Consider the following 16,101-nt stretch of genomic DNA (forward strand, 5'->3'; position numbering starts at 1 on the left):
CTAAGGCTCACGAAAGAAGGGAGGCTCTAGTACCCTCCCTCCTCGCTTCAACTAACCCATATCTACATTTTTAGAGCACTTCTATTTTTCATTTTGGGGCTTCAGCTACCTAATATTTTGCTCAAGAAAAGCATCCCTCTGCTAATTGGAAGCCAAAGAATAAACAAATGAACAGACCCAAAGAACAAACAAACAAATGAACAGACATTGAAAACAACTACTCCAGGCAATGGAAAGCCAGTTATGATTTTTGACCAGGGATATGACATGACCAGAATGGTGTTTTAGAAATACAATTCTGATGATAGAAGGTAGGGTGGACTAGAGGAGATAATAAGTAGAGGGATTTGCTGGGACCTTGCTGTAACTGTTTAAGTTGACAAGGCCAGCGGCAGTGGGAACGGTTGGAAAAAGGCTAGATGTTTGAAACATTCCAAAGGGTATACACAAAGCGTGGTTAATATAGCATGACAACTGACACGATGAGAAAGTCAGAAAGGAGTCAAGGGGTTACATCTCTAAGAAGGATATTTCAGCTGATAAGGAAAATATTCGGGGTCAGAGAGACCATTCCAATGTGCTTCAAACCATAACATGTTGGGTGATCTGTACTTCTGACTCCTCAGAAGAGAAAACCAGCCTCAATTTGTTGTTCTGGAAAGGAAAACAAACTGACACATTTATCTTTAAAAGTGAGGTGGGAAGAATAAGGAGTTATTTTTCAGGACTACTCAGAGACCAGTTATCAAATATTCCTGTCTGACAACGAGAGATTCCCTTGGGGGTCCTTCGGAAAAATGGTGAGAAACAAGCTTAGAGAAGAGAAACGTTCTTATAAGCCTGCACTGTCTGTGCAGAGCAATAACTGTTTTAGATTGGGCTCCAACAAATTGAGACTGGGAGCTAAAGGGCAGCCACCAGATTTAATTCAACGGTCTCTAGAGTACCTAGCACATTACTGGTGCTCAATCAGTGTTAAATCAGCCATGGAAAGAAGCATAGATCCCTATGCCTAGAGTAAAAGAGAAATTGGGTTAAGTTAGATGAGACTGAAGCAGAGACCTAATGAGAAATGGAATTAAGATTTGATATTACACCCCTTTTCTACAAGTGGAATGAACACTGGACAGGGAATCCCAAATTCAAGGCTTAACCGTATTGCCAGGTACGTATGTGACTTTGGACAAGTCACTTCCTACTTCAGGCCTAATTCTCTCTGTTGTCAAAGGAGGAGAGTGATTTCTGTCATACGAGGCTGCTGGAAGGGTGGAATTTGATTTTTAAAGTGCTTTAAATAGCATCAAGTACATACACAGCAAAGTATTTTGATCCTGATCTTACCTGCCTGGATAATGGCATGTGACAAGAATTTTAATAAATCAAACCTCCTATCAACATCTTAACACTTTGTTACACAAGTCTGACAGAACTTTAGAGTGAACACCCATGTCCCCACCATTCCTTGGTTTTTCAAGGCACTATTCAGCAATAGTTCTGCAAAAGCAGTTAGCAAAGCAGACTGATATTCATCATTTTCTGTCATTTGTGCTCATCCTCCCATTGTAGCCTCTCTACTCCCTTTGTATTATCTTGCAAAGGAATCTATCTGAGGGAGAACCCAGAACACGTTTGTTGCCAACAAAACATATTTTCTCTTTGCTTCTCGAGGTTGGACCTATGGTGATCATGGCTAGAAAAGGCAGCAGAATAATTGGACTAGATCAGTGAAGGAAGGCATCTGGAAGATTTGGTCCAGTTGGATAAATTGCAATCCACCTTTCTCTGGGATCCTGTTACTGAAAGCAAATTCGAGTCCGCAATACACCATGAGGGCAAACAAACTGAACTTCGGAGTTTGGAGCACAGAAGGGTTTATTGCAGGGCCAAGCAAGGAGGATGGGGTGGCTCATGCTCAAGAAAACCCTGAACTCCTCAAAGGGTTTTAGCAAAACATATTTAAAGGCCAGGTAAGGGAGGGTGGTCGCAGACTATGTGATCAGCTTGTGTACAATTCTCTGATTGGCTGATGTTGAGGGAATAGGGCGGTCAACACTATCAACCCCTAGGCGCCAGAAGGTCTGGAGGCTATTTGCTCTTGATCTTCAAGTAGTTAATTTCTTCCCTTTGGTGGTGGTTTTTAGCATCTGAAAAACTCAGGAAATACACATGAGATACTATTATTGGAAAGGAGCTACAGCAGAGATTATGGGGGAGGAGTCTGTCCCAGGAAGGCCCCACAGGGTCCTGCTTCGTTATGATCCCACAATAGAGAAGATAGTATCTCTGGATGCCCACTGCTTACAAAAGTTCTTTTCAATTCATACCCTTTACTATGAGGCAAAGCACTGATTACTGAGAAGACAAATGAAATCTGCTTAACAGATGAATAATAAACTTTTTGATAATAAAATGAGGGAATCAGAATGCTATTTATGAAAACCAGCCAAGCAATCTTGCCATAGGTAAATAAAAACCTGCTGACCCAGGAATCTTCCCACCAACACTGGTAAATATGCCAAGATGAATGAAGACGGTGCCCTTTTTCACAGGAATGGCCACAAAGTTCTACACAACTTGAACTCTCATCAATAGATGAATGGCTGAATAAATCCTGGTATAATCATATTACAGACTATTACGTAGCTATTTGAAAGGGTGTAGCTGATCTATGACTACTGATGTGCCGGGCGGTCTGTGATGTACTCTTAAGGGCATAAGCCAGGCTGCAGAGAAATGTGTATGTCATGATCCCATTCTAGTACACACACCAAAATCTCCAATAGATGTGCTCCATGCCTGCATGTATCTGCAGGCGCTTTGGGAGGTTGCGGAAGGATTCAGACTTAGGCTGTCGCTATTGCTTATTCTGCAGAGAAAGAAAGTGCATTGCTTATTTTCCTTTGTTATGCCTGGGCATTGTTTCACTGATGGCACTGAAAGTGTAGAACATTTACAATTTCTGAAAAAAGTTTAATAATTCTTAAAAAAAACTTTACATGGGACTTAGAAGACTGCTTCCCTCCACTGCTTCCCTGGTCTTTCTGCTCCCCTGTCCTTCATGCCTACATTGAGGGACAATAAAAGCTATTTCTTGCTCAGAGAATCTTGCCTCCTTTGCTGCTGAATCATTTGCATGCCAAGAGAGGTGAAGGGTGATGAAACAGGTAGGTCTTGAACTAGGCTTCATCCCCTTGCCCCTTCCCAACATTCCTGGGAAACAGAAATAACCAACATGGAAAGTCAGACACAGTCCTGTGTATAAACAGCTCCTGTGTGAATAAGAGGCAGCTGTGTTTCCAAATCACGCCTTCATTTCAAGGAATCAGGGCAACTGGCCAGCCCTGTGGTCAAGGAGTCCGGACCACCCAAACTGCCTGGCCCCTGCTGCTGCCTCCCCAACTTTTGCATTCTGCCCTCCCACCAAGAATAACAACCCAAGTCTCAGAAAGAGTCATCATCTTTTGAGCACCCACTGTGAGGCTGGCACTGGCACTATGCAAAGCATTTTCAGCCAGATCATCTCAAGTTAATCTGTACCACAGCCTCTGTGATTGATAGGCTGTGATTTTGCAACAACAACAAAAGGAATAGGCTGGAGCCATCGTAGAAGGCTTTTACTGGGTTTCTTTAATCCTTTAATGTACCAAAGGCCTAGGATTCCCCTAGTGCTCTTCCAACTACACTTGATGAAAGACACAGATATGGAGATCAGAGAAGTTGGCTAATGCTTAAAAGATCACACAGCCTTGAAGAGCAGAGATAGGAATGGCTTGTCCAGGATTTGATTCAGCCAGAGAAACTTGCAGCTTCCCAGGGTTATTACAGAGAACCCAAGGAGCTCTAGTTCCTAACTTGCAACTGTGTGGCTCTTACACAATCCCAGGAAGCCATTATCCATGATAGCGATTCCTGACATTGACATTGCACTTGACATTTTGCAATAAGACAAGAAAATTACCCCAATTATATAGACGAAGAAATGCTTTCAGGGGGGTTGGTGACTCATTCAAAGTCATAAAGCCAGGAAATTCATGAGCCAGGACTAAAATCTGAGTAGTGAATGAGGGAAGCTACCCGTTTCTTTTTCCTGTTCAACCAGCTAATTAACATCCATGCTGGGATTGTAGGGCACAGTATCACTTGGTGTAAAACACGGATTTTGTTACTTTCTCACCATGTGACCTTGAACAAGTCACTGATCAGCTCTGTGCCTCAGTTTCTTCATCATAAAATGTAGATACATAATAAAAATGCCTACCTCCTAGAGTCACTGTAAGAGCTCTTCCATGAGATAACTCAGAGCAGTTACAAGAGTTTTGAGCATTTAGCACAGTGCTTGGCATGCTGGAAGAACTCAGTACCCATAAACTATTCTTCTTATATTTAAAAATACTCAAGATGTGACTCTTGCTCACTAGCACAAATACAAAGTAGGTCTTTGTGAGGCTGTGGAGGCTGCCAAGTTTATTCTGTAATAGATGCTTTGATACAGAGCAAATTTATTCATAAGGACAAGGAACCCAAAGATGGAAGGCGTGATAACAAAGAGGACTGCAATTCTCAGAGGCCGTAGTTGGTAATAATCCCTTTCACGTTGTCTGCCGCCCCTGAGGCCACTGGAAGGCCAGGCAACAACGGGTTGTGCCTGCTTTCAGCCATGGCAAGAAGTGGCTTCACCTGCTCCAACCCACACTCTACCGGTGCCACCCTTAGGCCTGGCATCTTCCCAGTGGGTCAACAGCCCCCGCAAATGTAGATGTCAGCCAGAGGCACTTACCCCCCATTGCCCCAAAGGGCAGAAGAGGGGAAAGAGAGGGTACAGTTGGAAAAACGGGGAGGAACGAAGTGGGAACAGGGACAGTGACAGGAAGAGAGACAAAAACAAATGAACACTGCCTTCCTCCGGCAGGTTACAGGGGTAACCGATTCTAAACTCAGGGTGCAGTGGCAACACAACACTGTGAATGCACTGAATGCCACTGAATTGTTCACTTTAAAATGTGCGTGTTATATAAATTTTACATCAATATAAAATAGAACCCAGGGGCTCACAGCCCCATGGTCCCAGAGAGAATTTTATGCAGACACTGGCCCTGGCCTGGGGTTCAAAGAGCTCCTCGTGGGCAATAAATACATATTTGTGCATCTCCTGTAACGTGCTGCCTCTGGGCTGCCCACTCGTGTGGTGGTAGTGTATGAATGTGCGTGCGTGTGTGCATGCGTGTCTGTGTGTGTGTGTGTGTGTGTGAGAGAAAGAGAGAGAGAGAGAGAGAGAGAGAGAGAGATTTCTCAGAGTAGTTCCTGTGATTCTTGATTGGGAATTTTCTCCAATAAGAACAATAATAACACTTAATTCTGGTTTAAGTGATGAGCCCAACTTTAATCCTCACAGCAATCCCCAGAGGCAGTGATTATTATGACACCCTTATGACAGATGAGAGAATGGAAACCCAAGGAGTTCCAGGAGTTGCTACAAAGTCACTCAGTAAGTGACATGGAAATGCTAAAATTCAAACCCAGGCAGCGAAGCCAGCTGATGACTGCGACTGCTGCAGAGAGCTCGCTACTTCCTGCACCAAACACCTACTCTCTGCCAGTGCCATGGAGACACCAGAACAGTCTAAAGGCTGTGGCCTCCGCCCTCAAGGAAATGACAACACAGATGGAGGGGTCTCCTGGAGGAAACTGCAAAGGACCATTTTAAAGAGTGCTTGGCAGCTAAGTCAAACTACTCATCATAAGTGCTCAGAGAAGAGCTGACAATAATAGTAACCGAAACAATTATGATCATTCACATTGGCTGAGCACTTTTCTAGGTACCTGAGGCATGTTTAACATTCCTGACCTTATTTATTCTTTATGGCAAACCTGGGAGTTATCCACTGGTACCAGCCTCATTTGAGAGTAAGGGAACTGAAGCTCAGAGAGGTAGAACAAAGTAATTTGTTCCAAGTTGCACAACTAGCAAGTAAGGGTGGACTGGGTTTGAACCACTGGGTGTTTACACATAGAAGAAACTCAACAAGTCCCCATCAAATGAATGACTGTCTTCCATCTATTGAGCACCTGCTCTGTTCTCTATCTTATTTAATGTTCATGACCCTATGAATTCAGTGCTGTTATCGGCCCCATTTTACAGATGAGGCACCTAAAGCTCAGAGATGTTAAGTAACTTGCCCAAGTTCACACAGCTATTAGATGGCAATGCTCTGATTCAATCTCACGTCTGCCAACTCCAGGCCTTTCTCAGCTGTCTTCCAGAGCCTTCTCTGAGGCTGCTTATTCAGCTGCCTCCTTCTGTGCATACATGTCAGTCGGCCTTGATTTGAATGTAAACAAGGGAGATACAAATAACAGGCTGGCCTCTAATTCAATGCATGGAAAACACGATCACAGCAGGCAGGCAGAGGGGAAGGGCACTACCATGGGGGAAGATGGAGGCTTAGGCATGGCAAATTCTGATGGAAGCACGGCGATTCTCCATGTGCTCCCCCCAGGGGAGAGACATTTTGGCTCCTCTAACAGCAAAAGCAACAAACTCAAAGCATGCCACAGCCAACAACAAACGGGAATCTTCCTTGGAAATCTGTTTCTAATAAACGAGTCCCACACAGGGGAGGCAGCCGGGTTCAGGCAGCCTGTACCCTGACATCTCATTGGAATGATGCTGCTCTCTGCAAGAGCCTCAGCTTGGCTCCAACTGCCACCCACCAGGAAGGGCTGAACTTCTCCCAGGACCTAAACCCTAGGCTTGCTCTGGAAGAGACTGCTTCATGCCCCCTGCAATTTGCTGCCAGCTTTTGTTCATGCTTCTTCTGTTGGGTGCTCTGTTCTGTTCTGGGGATCAGAGTGACTCTCACAGGGCCAGATCCCATGGCTCACAGGGTGATGCCATAGTCAAGGGGTCAAGATGATGGGCTGCCAATCCACGGAGCTCAGAATGCCCACCCTTCTTCAACTAGAGAATTCTCCCACAGTGCTGAGCCCAGAGGAGATGGTTCCAAAACACTTGTTGATTGATTGACAGATTGATAGTGGAGTAATTCAGTCCTAGAGCTTTGCTACTCCAGGTGTGGCCCATGGACCAGAGGCATGGACATCACCAGAGAGTCAATTAAAAATGCAGCATCTCAGGTCCCAGAGCATATTTTCTGAATCAGAAACTGAATTTTAACCAGACCTCCAGGAGATTCACATGAGCATTAAAGGGAGAGAAGCACTGGTGAAGGACAGTGGCTCAGAAAGGCTTCCACTGCCACCGCTGGACGATAGGTCCTCATTCCTTCAGATTTTATGAATCCAGTGATTTCCAAATCTGCTTGTACATTATTTCATCCAAGGAACTGGTGTAATTTTTAGAATTTTTTTTTAATTTGAAAATAATTTTAAGCTAACAGAAGAGTTCTAAGAATAATACAAAGAAGCCTTGTCAGCAGGGTAAGCCTTCACCCAGATTCGCCAAATGTTAGCATTTTGCCATATTTGTTGGATTCCTCCCCCTCTGCATTTCTACATGGTATTTTTCCCTTCAATCCATTTGTGTAAATTGCAGACATCGTGTTCTTCACCCCTAAACACTGTAGCATATATTTCCTAAGAACAAGAACATCCTCTTATGTAATCACAATATGACTATCAAGTTCAGAAATTTCTATTACCTAATATACAGTCCATATTCAAAGTCAACTGTCTCGATGGTGGCCTTTATGGCAATTTTGTTTTCCATCTGGAGAGCTTTTAAAAAGTGCCAATGCTGTGGCCCTAACGCCACACCGCTGAAGACAGGATCTCTGTACGAGAGGCCTGTGTGTATACATTTTTAGGCTTTCCAGGAGAATCTAATGTGCAGCCAAGGCTAAAAACCTGTGGGCTATAGGCTTTTTCTGTTATCCTTGTGTATATCACAGGGGTAGGAACCTGTGTCGGCAGAGTGAGCCCTGAGTGTAATTTGTCTAGGCCTCGTGTCTCCTTTAATCTGCGTCCTGCCATCACTCGCTGCCTATAACATTCCTTGGGCCTTTCCTCACTGTCTTCGGATGCCCCCTCTCTAAAGGAAACAAAACATTCATTTTTTTCATCCTGCTATTTCCCAGACAGCTACTCAGCACAGTCCTTCTTTCTCTATAGAAAATGAAGCCTCAAATGGTGTACTCCCTGGGCTGTGTTCTTCACAAAGCTACGTCTGACAAGTTGGCTACATCACCTGGAATTGGAGAAGAGCAAGAGCAAATAGTGGGAAAAGAAGGCCAGGGATACAGCAAATCAATTAAGGGGAGGACCAAATTTCTCTTTGGGTCGGCCACAAAGTTTCTCTAGAGTTCCGACGACGGCTTGCTTCTAACTAGATGGTTCTCAAATTACCTTGGCTTGGAACACAAGCCGGTGAGGTGAGCAGATGTAGCAATCCCAGGCTAGAGTGGACAGGAAGGTGATGTACAGATGGGAAGCGATTGGAAAACTCAAGCTAATCCCATGAGCCAGCAGGCTTTTTACATTTCCTGAAAGAATTTGGGTCAATCTAACTGGTCGGTTTAATTGCTTCAATGGATCTGTTCTGTTTCCAGGCGTTAGTAGATGAAGGGAAGGCCTGGCACCAGGAGTTCACAATATTTGCATACCTGTTTCCCCAGCCCTGAAACAGCACTGCCACTATCACCTCTGCACCTCCTCCCACCCAAACATATGGTTCCCTGCAGCCAGAGAAAGTCAGCTTCCTTTGAAAAGGCCAAAACAGAGGAGGCTGAGGCCAGATTTGTATGTGTTTGTGCATCTATTCTAGACGAAAGGTGAAGGTACAAAAGAGATCATTTGGCTTCAAAGATGCTTTGTAAATGCCTGACAAAGCAACTGGCTTTTAGGATCTATCGATATTCTTTAATATTCGAGAGAACTAGCCTACTCAGATGGATTGCTTTAACAGATGCATCTTTGCAGTTAGTCAATGACAAAATATTTGTGAGTGGTTAGTGTCTTTCCTCTTTGCAGGAACTCTATAATGTGCTAAATGAGATCATTCTCTCTGGCCCAGGACTCAAGAACATTTTGAATTGTGTTCATCCCGACTGGGAACTAAAGAATACTCAAGTTATTGCCAGAGTCCAAATGGAGGGCACTTGTAATACTAAATGACCGTCAGAGGATTCCTTAATTAGGGCCCGTGTACACAGCCATTGCCATTTCTAATCATCTCTTTCATCAGAGGACTCCCTGTCTTATTACAGGTTTTGGTCCCTGGCAGTAAGACAGAATGTGCTTAAATTTATCAAGTATGTGTGAACTGCACACATCTCAAATTTTCATACAAAAAGGCCAGCTTTGGGAAATGTTTTCACAGAATATGATATCTCACATAGCTTAACTCAAGCTAACAAAAGGCACTGTTTTTCATGTTAGAACTATTAAAAACTGGCTAATAGTCTCCAACCATGAATTTTCATTTTCTGGTTATTTAACATGTATATTAAATATAATATATGCATGTGTACATGTATGCATTTTTACATTTAAAAGATATACATTTAATATATATTATGTAATATAGTATATTAATATATAATGTATAACATATTATTAGTTACAGTAATAATATTATATATAATTTAAATACATAATTATATAATGTATACATATAATTAATATATTAATTATTATATAATTATATGGTATATCAATATAATTAATTATATTAATGTATTTTATAATTATATATCAACATTATTATAATACATAATTTAATATATTTATATTTATATATAATTTATATATATATTTATATCATATTATTATATGATATTAATATATATAATATAATTTAATATTATATTAGATAACCATGATATTTAATTATTATATAATAATATATTAATCTATAAGAATATAATATTACAATGCTATATATAAATATAATATTGTGTACACACACACACACATATCTACCCATTTTAGGATCTCTTAACCTGAACTCAGGTTTGTAGGTAATAATGGAGTTCAGGCGCACACTAACTCAAGTATCCCTGCTCTGAACCTGACTCTGGCCCAATCCCTTTCAGTTCTTTGGCCACTGTCATAGTTAAGCTCCAGTAACTTCTTAACTCTCCCTCTCTCTTATCACCCTGCTCCAATCCATCCTCCAAATACACATATCCCCAGCCTTCAGAATAAAAGCCTCAAATCCTTAGCTTGGCATTCAAAGCCCTCTCAACAACCTAGTACCAAAGATTACTTCCACTACTCGCAGTCCTATACCCTGTGCTCCAGGCAAACCATCGCACTTGCTGTTATGAACCCAGGTTGCCAAAGTGTTTTGGAGCACTTGCCGTGTGCTAGACACTGTGTTGGACAACTTCGTATATGATGTCATCTACTCATTCCCACAATCCGATGAGTCATGTTATATTACTCCCATTTTCCAGGTAGAGAAATGGAGGCCAAGAGATGTTAAGTAATTTGCCCAAAGTCGGGCAGCTAGTGAGGCATGGCGTCAGGGTTTGAAGCCAAGCAGTCTCACTCTAGAGCCTGTCCTCTTTACCTAGGCTGCCTGAATATATTTTGTAGAACTTATCCTGCATTTTTGGCCCCCAACATTTTTGTTCATAAATATGGCAACAACCCTCCTTCCTCCTCCATCATCTCTGCCTGCTTAAATCTTGCCTAGCTCAAGTAGCACCCCCTCCATGAAGCCTCCTCTGACTTCCCAGCGCTAAAATTCATTCCTCCCAGTTCAGGGTTCTCATAGCATTGGTTCTAGCACTTACACTACTTTTTGTTATTGTAGTTACCTGAACGTGTGTTTCCTCCTCCTACGCATCTCCACCTTGTCGTATGGGAAACCAAGCTCCTGTAACCCTGAGATGCTGAAGCCAAGAGAGTGCCAATCAGGTGCATCACCGGGGATGTGGCAGAGGTGGGCAATGGGGTAGGTAATCTCTAAGCTCCCTCCCAACTCAGAGGTTGTATGATCCCACATGGCAGTTTCCCTGAGGGCAGGAGTGAAGCCCCCACAGCAACAAGCAGCATAACTGGCATGTCCCTGGGGAACTGCTGAGTTGGCCAAAGTACGTTATCTCCAATGCACAAGTGGATGAGCAAGTACTGCCTACACTCTCAACTCCCTATTTGTGTATGTCTATCCATCACTGCCATGTCTGTTTGAAGGTGACCTTGCTCTGCAAGTGTGGCTCCAGAGCTGCAGTCCTTTTCACAGCCCTTCCCTTCAAAGATGGTCCTTCTTTGTGCTGTGCCAGTCAAATGATCCGAAAGCATATTGATGTTTGCAGCACTCAGCGTTTTGCTTTCCGCCTAGGCCTAGGCCACACTTGAGTGTGCATCGGGGTCACCTAGAGGGCTTGCTGAGGCACATATTGCTGGGCCCCAGCCCCCATTCAGTCCAGGGTAAGACCCAAGAACTGGCACTTTTAACGGGTTCCCAGGTGATGCAGATGCTGCAGGTGCCTGGACCACACTGAGAACCACTCTCTAGACAATGGCTTTACTCACAAGTAGATGGCTTTCCTCTGACTGCTACCCGCTGCATCTGAGGGGCCTGTGGGGATGGAGTGGGGGGATGAGCACCAAACTGGGAGCCTGAAGACCAGACTGAAGCTGTGTTCTAGCAAGCTGTGTGACCTCGGGCAAGTCTCAGCACTGCTCTGTTTTTCTAACTTCCTCACAGGCACAAGGACAGGGTGAAGGTGGTGACTGCTACTCGTGAGTATTTCTAAAATTCTGAGTCTGTCTGTTACTCTTGTCCCCAGCCCAGTCTTAGAAGCTGAGAAGCCAGATATCCCCGGAGCACCTCCTCAAGCATCCAAGTGCCCACTCCTGTCCACCATCAATCCAAGGTAGAGAGGTCCACCTGCTTGGGGATCTCCTTCTACAGCTATCCCAGTGTGTAGAGCCCAAAGAGCAAAGTTGGCGCCTCCCTCTTGGAAATCCAAATCTGCCATGGGTGTCTTTCTTAACAATAATACAGATATGAATACCTTACACATACGTAATATTTTACGTTTTTGAGAATACTCTCCACTAAATCCTCTCATCCAATCTTTCTAACTCTCTAAGGACGGGACCAGCATGCTTGTGCGGATGAGTTGAGATGTTCTGAAAACACCACTGCTGTCTACAAGCCCCAGTGCAGTAGTCTGGCTTTCCCAGTGTGGATTTCTGCTTCTGCACAGTTGGAGGAAGCATCATCCTGGGCCAGGGCTGCCAGCTGACGCTCCAGGGACCACCCCCTCCCCAACACTTGGCCCATCTTTTGCAGGAACACAGCAGGCCAAGGGGCTGCTTCCCATGCGACATCATTGCCTGCATTCTGTTTAGTGTGTGCATTACTCAGCCTGAAATATCCAAATGATGTTAATTGGATGACTCGAGGACTTTTGATAATAAACATAAACCAAACCAGAAAGATGTTCTAGATTGTTCATCAACCCCACTTATTAGTCCAAGAAAAATCAGCCTACCGTTCTACACTACCAATTATACTTCTCATTAAGGCGAAATCATGAAGATGTCTCAGGCCATGCTATCACTGCCACACTCAGCATTAATTAGAGTTCAACGATCAGAGAGGAATAAAGCACAGGAGACTCAGAAACGTGTTATGCGTCTTAATGACTTGTTTCCGTGTCAGAAATTGGACAAGGAGTCTAGACATCAATGATTTCACTTCCCTGCTCTTTTCTTTCCCTTCATGTTCCTGTCATGTGACTCAGCTGGAAAAAGAGGACAATGGCAGGTCCTCTGTTTGGTGCCTATCATTTGACTTCCCTGAGCCTTCCCCTGTGGCTAGTTTCTCTCCATTATCTTTATGCTCACAGGATGAGGCAAACTGACCTTGCTCAGCTCTGTCCTCATCACACCAGGCTTCCTGCTAGTCCTTGAACCAGTCAGGCCTCAGGGCCTTTGCACCTGCCATTCCCTCTGACTGGTACACTCCTTCTTGGGGCTCTTGCTCCCACTCTTCTTTAAAATCTTCATTCAAATGTCTTTTTTTTTTTTAGTGAGGCCTTCCATAATCATCCTATTTTTAAATTACCCCTCTCTTGCTCCTTGCCTGCCTTTCTTGCTTTATTTCTCTCCGTCACATCCGTGGCCTTCTAACATATCATTGAATTTCCTGATTACTTTATTTATTCCCTTTCTCTCTACCGAAAGGTAAGCCCCAGGAAACCTGGGATATTTTTAACTTCTTATTTTGAAATAATTTTATTAAATTAAATTTTTTTTCCTAGAGGATAGAGTGATGGTATGTTTATTTCTTTTGTAGCTTCTTTCACAAAACAGAATATTTATAGCTTGCATTTTTAGAATACTTCGAAGGCAGGTTCCCATACAAATTCTTTGAGATGCATTATTATTGGGTCTCATTTACCAATGAGGACACTGCAACTCAGGAAGGACAACAAATACCATCAATGCCCTTCCTCTATCCCTTTGGCATTTAACATTTCTGTGCCTGCCAGCCTGCTTTCAAATGGCCAAAAATAATGTTAGACTTGACAGGAAAACTGTAAACACAGCACAGAGAATTGCAATATAATACTTGCCCAGCCTCCCCTAATATTAAACACCTTATACAGTAATAATAATAGTATGGAAACCAGGAAATTAATGTTGATACAATACTATTAACATACCTACAGGTCTTACTCAAAGTTTCCCAGTTTTCCCCTGAAGGTCCTTTCGCTATGCCAGGATCCAATTCAGAATCTCATACTGCACTTGTTGTCATGTCTCCTTAGCATCCTCTGATCTGTGACAGTTCCTCAGTCTGTGTCTTTCGTGACCTTGACAATTTCACAAGGCCGGCTCAATTACTTTTGGAGAGTTTCCTTCAATTGAGGTGTATCTGATGTTACCTCACGGTGAGGTTAAGGTTGTGTATTTGGGGCATGAATACTGCTGAAGTGAAGTTGTGCAAGGTGGATTTTTTTTTACTGTTCCCTGTGGTATCCCCAGGTAACCAGAACAGTCCCTGACACAGAGGAAGCACTTGGTACTTGTGAAGACACAAAGGGATCTTCTGACCCAAGCACCCACGCTCCTCTCGGGACATGGGGAGATTACGTTCTGTGGAATATCATGGTTGTTGGGAACGTCTTGTGGCTCTGAGGAAGGGGAAGGTAAGAGAATTGAGGTGGGGTCTTCCCTACCACAAAGCTAAACAGTAACAGATGAAGGAACCCAAGTAGCATGTAGTCCAGTGAGAGGAAAAATGGTATAAAAGTTGGACAAAATGATAGCAAAAATTTTTTTTTACTTTAAAAAATAATAATAACCTCCTGCTCACTATAGACTAAAAGTTTGGATCCCCCCAAAATTCCTATGCTGCAATCTAATCCCCAATGCCGTAGTATTTGGAGGTGGGGCCTTTGGGAGGTGATTAGGAAATAAGGGTGGAGCCCTCATGAATGGGATTAATGTCCTTATAAAAGAAGGCCCACTGAGCTCCATTGTTCCCCTCTGTCATGGGAGGCTACAACCAAGGAGAGGGCCTCACCAGATACCAGATCTGCTGGTACCTCCTTGATCTTGGATTTCCCAGCCTGCAGAGCTGCAAAAATAAATTTCTGTTGTTTATAAGCCACCCAGTCTATGGTAGTCTGTCATAGCTACCAGAACAGACTAAGACATGCCCCAAATAAAACCCGTTACCTTACATGTGTAAGTAGGTGGCTCAGTCTGCACGTCCTGAATTCACAATCTGGCTCTGACACTTAACAGCCAGGTAATGAACAAACCTCTTAGCCTCTCTGGGCCTCATTTTTCTCATCCGTAAAGTGGAGATACTGTTAATATCAATATAGTAGGTTTATTTCTGAGGATTGATGGAGATAATACATGTGAGAAGCTTAGAGCAGTATCTGAAATATAATAAGCACTCAATATGCATTATTAGGTAAATTTCTCTACTTTCAGAACACTATCCAATAAGTCATCTTATTAGATATTCAAAGTGATTCCTTAGGGGCAGAGGCTATTATTACTTTCATGGACCGATAAAGAAATTGAGGCCTAGAAAAGTGAAAGGATTCATCTAGGGTCTCCTAGGCTAATGAGTGAGAAAGCTGGAGTAAGATGTAGGTCATACATTTCCTAGTCCAGTGCTGTTTCTGTACCCCCTAGACATCCAGTAGAGTCTCACTAAATGCCAGCGGTGACAAAATGAGATTTGGGGCCTAGATTTACCTGTATGCATCACATTCTTTTTGGTGCTGGATAAGATCTGGGACACTCTAAACCATCTAGGACCTTATAACAGAAGTGAGGGAGAAAGAGAACAAGTACTAAGATAGCCCAGCCACTACCAATGGAGTAGCGGCTATACTGACAAGCACAGGCAGCTTCCATCTTATACCAACAGGGTTTCCAGGATGGTTGTTTGAGCCACAGTCAGTATTTTCCAAGGGCAGTATCACTGTAAGCAGAAGTAAGCACCCATGTTAGCCTACCAAACATGCCAAAAGCAGAGCACTGCTACTGCTACAGAGCCCAGTGCCCAGGTTTTCCTGGAAGAGGTGAATGAGACAAGACTGGGGAGGCAGACAAAGGCTGGGTTCTGCCAGGCCTTGATGGCCCAAGAAGAAAATCAGATTTTATTCCCAGTGGGATGGGAAGCCACTGGAGGCTGTCAAGCCAAGGAATGACATTATCTGATTTACGTTTTTAAAAGAGCTCATTGGCGGGGGAGGATATAGCTCAGCGGTAGAGTGCATGCTTTGTATGCACGAGGTCCTGGGTTCAATCCCCAGTACCTCCATCAAATAAAAAAAATATATAATTACCTCCCCCAAAATAAAACAATTTTTAAAATAAATAAAAAATTAAAAAATAAAAGAGCTCATTGATGCTGTAATGGAAAACTACGCAGAGTGTGATTCTGTAGTGAGAAAGACCTGGGCTTGAATCTCAACTCTTTTCCTTCATAGCTTGAATCCCTTCTGTTCAATAGAGGCAATAGTAGTATTCACCCCACAGGGCTGCAGTGATACAGCAGACAATGTATGTACAGGGCTGAACCCAGTGCCTGGCCCATAGTAGGTGCTCAGTATGGGTCAGCTACAATTACCATTATTAATTAGTAGTAGTAGTAGTTGT

The 16,101-nt window shown here is 43.3% G+C and overlaps 1 protein-coding gene and 1 non-coding gene across 5 annotated transcripts in view; one reads left to right on the top strand and one right to left on the bottom strand.

Moving 5' to 3' along the window:
• Window positions 1-16,101, bottom strand: part of PAK3 (p21 (RAC1) activated kinase 3) — a 240,498-nt gene that overhangs the window by 179,185 nt on the left and 45,212 nt on the right. The gene's annotated exons all lie outside the window — the stretch shown is intronic.
• TRNAT-UGU (transfer RNA threonine (anticodon UGU)) lies at window positions 15,691-15,763 on the top strand. The gene has a single exon. It is a non-coding gene; the product is annotated as a tRNA-Thr (tRNA).

This window comes from Camelus bactrianus, chromosome X (genome assembly GCF_048773025.1).
Source record: "Camelus bactrianus isolate YW-2024 breed Bactrian camel chromosome X, ASM4877302v1, whole genome shotgun sequence".
Taxonomy (NCBI): domain Eukaryota; kingdom Metazoa; phylum Chordata; class Mammalia; order Artiodactyla; family Camelidae; genus Camelus; species Camelus bactrianus.